Raw genomic sequence first — 6,005 nt, 5'->3', positions numbered from 1 at the left:
AGCCAATAGTCCCGAAAAGACTGAATGACCACGTTCAGCTGCTCGGCTTAATGATGGAATTGAGATCCAAATAGTGACAGGTTGCTAGCTCATCGCCTAAAAAAAGGATCGCAATTTCATAAGCCTATCCCTTAGATCCATGGGAAATAGATGGAGTGGTCCTATTCTTTTTTGTATTGGTGCCACACGGCACAACCGTAGAAATTGTATTTAAATATTTCGAGGTAGGTGAAATAGATGCCGTGTGGTTCCGGGCATTTTAGAATATGACCACTACACATCTTTACCATGGATGTCGAATAGGTGATTAAGGGAAATTCATCAGTGGTGGATAACAGCTAGTTTTTAATGAATATGCTACTTAATGTTGCGGCCTTTCAGTCTCAGCGGACAGACATACTCTCTGACTTGACATTTAGACGAACAAAACTGACAGATTAATAAAAAAAGGACTATCGATTTGACAGAGAAGATGAAGACCAAACATGACACGCTTTGAACGATGATGTGAAAATCTGGTGTTTTAATTGATTGTGACTGACCCATCAGACCCTCGGCCGAATCAATTACTGATGCTCCCAACGATACTATTATGAAGGTATTATTCTGTAATATTTTTATTTTATTTTCTCCTACGCGTAAATCATAGTCCGGACGAGTTCGGTAAATAAAGCGGGAGAGAATGGGAGTTCGGATTAAAATCGTTTTTTTTTGTTATTTTTCAGTTGGAACACTGTTTTCAGTCCATTTAGGAGCACCGCAAAATTGTACAGTTTTTAGTCATTAATTATTGTTTATTTATTTTAATACTTAGGTAATTGCATTGTAGTGAGAGAGAGCAATGATTCGGCTCGACCGCCACCAAAGGGAAGATCTTCCGCCAGGCTAGGTGTTATGCCTGGGGAACCGCGGCTCCGACCATGTTGTGTCGGAGGTTGTATATATAGCTCCAATCCGTGAAATCTCTGAAATCGCGATTTGGGTTCTTCGCTGCTATTGGCTGAGCGCGTCGATTTCTTCGAGATGATTGACAGTTGTTGTGTGATTTGATGTTGTGGCGAGTGGCGTAGAGATGTCGCCACAGTACTCCCCCCCAAGACCGGAGGTCTGAAGTCTTGAGATCTTGCTGTGCAATCTGTGCTTCAGTTGTAGCTTGCAAGTGCCAGTTGTCTTCCAGTGAGTCGGAAGTTGCTCGAAGTCCTAGTGAGTCAGGAGTGAGCCGTTGCGTTGCTCGTAGTCTGCGGTGAGTCGAGACAGTAGAGAGCGAAGTCGACTTGTTGGCGCCGGGAGAAGTCGTGCAGAGCTGCCACGCTGGAGAGAAGAGCGGCCGTCGAAGAGATCCAGCCGTGGGCTGCGGTAGATGCGTCCGTTGCCGAAGTCGAAGAGAGTGAGTGCGGGTGGAGACAGGACCAGGAAGCTCGGTGAGTCGGCTGCGATGGACCTGCTGCGATACCCAGTTGCTGGCTTGCTGTGAGACTGCTTGCAGAGTGAGGAGTGATGATGGTAAGGATTGGAGTTGATGATGATGAAGGTTTCTTCCAATCACGTCGGGGTCACCAATGTAGCGGGAGCGATGATTCGGCTCGACCGCCACCAAAGGGAAGATCTTCCGCCAGGCTAGGTGTTATGCCTGGGGAACCGCGGCTCCAACCATGTTGTGTCGGAGGTTGTATATATAGCTCCAATCCGTGAAATCTCTGAAATCGCGATTTGGGTTCTTCGCTGCTATTGGCTGAGCGCGTCGATTTCTTCGAGATGATTGACAGTTGTTGTGTGATTTGATGTTGTGGCGAGTGGCGTAGAGATGTCGCCACAGCATAAAGAGAGTTTTAAAGTTGAAGGGTTCGTGGCAAGTGGAAAAATGCAAATTGTGTCTACTCCTAGGTATCATGAAAATAAAAGTTTATACAGTGCCGTGTGGTTGCCGGCATTTTAGAATAGAACCACTCCATATCTTTCCCATAAATCGCTAGCCGTGGGAAAGTCCTCAGTTCCTCAGTCGACATTTACGATTCAAAGGCGACTGAGGCTTCTCATCTTGGGATTCTCTTGTAGGCGATCGGCTAGCAATCTGTCACTATTCGAGATGGATGGAGACATACAGCTAATTGTGGCCTTTCACTCTTTTCGAGACAGCAGGCTCTGTCTACCCTGGCAAGTGATACAAACGCGACACTATATATGTACGTAAAAGTTTATATTTATCGTTACCTGCTACCTACAACGCATTCGACCAAAAAGTCCAGAGCAAAAAATACAGTGTACAAAATTTAATCACACTACGGCTTGATTGGCAAAGTTTGAGGAGAAATTAATTCCTCGTCGTGTTAATATTAAATCTATCCGACTAAGTTCTAGCGTTCAAATAGATTCTAGACTTCATATTAGTTTAATGTGGTGCTAGACATATGCGAGTTCAGAAATTGCCTTTCATATGCCTAGCTGTGTGACTGTGCATAATCCTTTAGTTGCATTTTACGACATCCACGGCAAAGAGCCTTTTCTAAAGTGCCAGCTTTAGAATAGACTTCATCACTTTCCCATGAATGTCGTTAACAGCGACTAAAGGATACAAACATTAAATCACGTTTGTATCCCTTGCGGGGTAGACAGAGCCAACAGTTTTGAAAAGACTTATGGTCCACGTTCAGCTGTTTGGCTTAATGATAGAATTGAGATTCAAATAGTGACAGGTTGCTAGCCCATCGCTTAAAAGAATAATCCAAAGTTTTTGACATCCATGGGAACGAGATGGATTCCTATTCTTTTTTTACTGGTGCCGGGAACCATACGGCACACTTGAGGAATACCTAAACCTATCCATTTAGTGCATGCTTCCAGGCTGGTGTGGTGGCTAAAAATGAAGCTTAGCTTCTTCTCAATTAAATAGTTAAGTCAATCTAGAGAGAGACTTATAGACTTGTGACTATTTTGCTGTGTATACCCCGTAAAGGCAGCAGATGTGACTTGATTACAAGCGAATTTGTTCTATCGAAAACTTCCAATTGATCGACAAACATAAAAAACAAAAGCCAAACAAACACTCGAAAAACACTGCCAATAAAAAACGCATCTCAAATGTACTGACCTACACACTGTACAATGTACGTCCATATTTTATAGGCTTTGAAACGAATAGCTTGAAACAGATAGTGCTCTTTTTGAATATAGGGGTATAGTGTTTTAGGGGTCATTGACTTGTTGTGGATAGGAAATATGTAAAAAAAAAAACATACATACATACATATGGTCACGTCTATATCCCTTGCGGGGTAGACAGAGCCACCAGTCTTGAAAAGACTGAATGGCCACGTTCATCTATTTGGCTTAATGATAGAATTGAGATTCTAATAGTGACAGGTTGCTAGCCCATCGCCTAAAAAAGAATCTCAAGTTTGTAAGCCTATCCCTTAGTCGCCTTTTACGACATTCATGGGAAAGAAACGGAGTGGTTCTATTCTTTTTTGTATTGGTGCCGGGAACCACAAGGCTGTAAAAAACAATAATATTAAAACATTTCAAACGTTCGTCTGGTAGAGAATGCATTATGGCATTATGGCCTTAAGTCCAGTGGCTCTTGTACGGCACGCGCGACGCGGTTTAAATCGCGCGTAAAACCATCGCTGTTTCGCTTTTTATTATGAGGAGAAACGGGACAGCGATAGAATTCACAGTTAATTAACTTTAAAAGCTTTTTCCTCGACTGACTGTTACAATGTGCTCGAAGAGAAGCAGTTGGCACTTTTTTCTCCTAACATCACTCCCGTAGGAATTACCAAAAAAAGTCTATGTTAGTCGTGAAGATTTTCTGTTTCGGTGCCAAATATCATTGAAACCGATCGAGCAGTTGTTGAGTTTATTCTTCACATCACAATCACGCCTCTTTCTCAGAGGGGTAGGCAGAGACTACATCTTTCCACTTGCCACGATCTCTGCATACTTCCTTCGGTTCATCCACATTCTCCCTTCATGCGAGCTCGGCTCAGATTCTCTCTTCATATCATTAGTATAGATATGTACGGAACCTTATCAACTCATCAGAAAATCCCTCACTTTATGACTTCAAAAATGACCGGCCGCCATAAATAAGGGTGTTGTCACACCTGGCCGTGGACAATGACGCGGTGACACAGTGATATATAGGAGGTCCCTTTGTTTCGTGCAAACACGCTTTTCGCCATCAACAAAATTGCTACTTCATCATAAAATGCTATTGCCAAATAGTGTGCTATATTTTTATAACATCAAATAAATTCATATTTCATACTTTTATTATAAAATCAAAAGTCTGTCCGCCTTTTGTTTGCTTGAAATTTTGTACGGATTGAATTTAGTTTTATCCCAAACATATACTATTTTTTGATGAAAATTTCTACGGAAAACGAAAAAATAGGAAAGAATTTAAATTTTTGTTAGGTATATAATACCTAGTTAATTATCACACTTTAAGGCTTTATTAAATAAATAAGTACTAAATCTCTCTCTCTCTCTCCACCATAGGGCATCGGGGCATTTTTTAGTTTAGATACTATAAGTACTACCATCAGGGTATATTGACTTTTAAAAATGGAGGTCAGATTAAATATAACAGCGTAGCAAAGATACGAAAGAGAACCTCTTTATTTAAGTCGCTTAAAAAGGTGTATTTCCAAAAAAGTCGCAGCGTAACTAAAACAAAGGATGAAATTGAACAGTGTTGAGGTTTCAGGCATTCTCAACATTTTTAAAAAAGAAAATTATATTATTTCCCATTTCCCCCTTTGAAAGCTCACCGCTTTGAAGCGGATTCCTCGCCGTAGAATACTTTCAGAGCTTGCCTTTGACTCCACAAGTATTATAACTTAAAATAGATTAAACTGATGCTATTGGTCGAGGGAATTAGTGGGAACAAACAATATGTATTTCTGCAAAATAATGGGGTTTCACAAGACTACTATAAAAGGAAAATCATAGTCTTATAAATAAAAATCGGAATAAAGTGAGACTAAGAGAATAAGTTTTAAAATAAAGGAATGATTGTTCTGTGCCGTGTGGTTCCCGGCACCAATAAAAAAGAATAGGACCTCTCCATCTCGTTTCCATGGATGTCGTAAAAGGCGACTGAGGGATAGGCTTATAAACTTGGGATACTTCTTTTAGGCGTTGGGCTAGCAACTTGTCACTATTTGAATCTCAATTACATCATAAAGCCAAACAGCTGAAAGTGGCCTATCAGTCTTTTCAAGACTGTTGGCTCTGTCTAAACCGCAAGGGATATTAATCGCCCCTTAATCGCCTTTACACCCATGGGAAAGAGATAGAGTGGTCCTAATCTTTTTTCTATTGGTGCCGGGAACCACACAACATGTAATTTAAATCCACGGATTGGTAAGTCATATAGTCAATCAACAATTTTTCTCTTTTATATATATTAAAAGATACATAGTCTAATCCTATTCTAAGCGGTAAGTTTAAATGAAGTAGTATTGTACGACAATGTTCCATAGTATTGATTGTCTGAAGATGCACCCTAATCCAATCACGCGATTGCAGAGAGCTGCGGTGACGTAGTGTTAAGAGACAACGCACACGAACGATTTAAGACAATATTGATTGATTTGAAAACATCAATCAATCAGATCTTTACCCTCTGAACGTTTTGCCAACGTCCTAATATGAGTTTAGGGTGTAGAGGGACTGTGATGCCTCGAATTTAGGTTTTATTTTCACAACCTTGCTCTGCGCCAACGCCGATCTCCTGTTTGGTTTCCTTCCACCCAAAGGTTGACTGGAAGAGATTGCTTTAGCGATAAGTCCGCCTTTGTTCCATCTATATCTGCTTTGTGTTGTTTTGTATGTTTTCTCTTATGGTGCAATAAAGAGTTTTTTCTATCTATCTAACCTTCTAACAAAAATAAGACTGAATGATATATCAATGAATAAATGTTTAATACAGAAACGCGAGGGCATGCGATATCAACAAGAGCTTGATGTGGATTGAAGGGTCGGCTCGGCGATCTTCTCAG

Source organism: Amyelois transitella, chromosome 18 (genome assembly GCF_032362555.1).
Source record: "Amyelois transitella isolate CPQ chromosome 18, ilAmyTran1.1, whole genome shotgun sequence".
Classification (NCBI taxonomy): domain Eukaryota; kingdom Metazoa; phylum Arthropoda; class Insecta; order Lepidoptera; family Pyralidae; genus Amyelois; species Amyelois transitella.
This window is presented reverse-complemented; position numbering follows the sequence as displayed.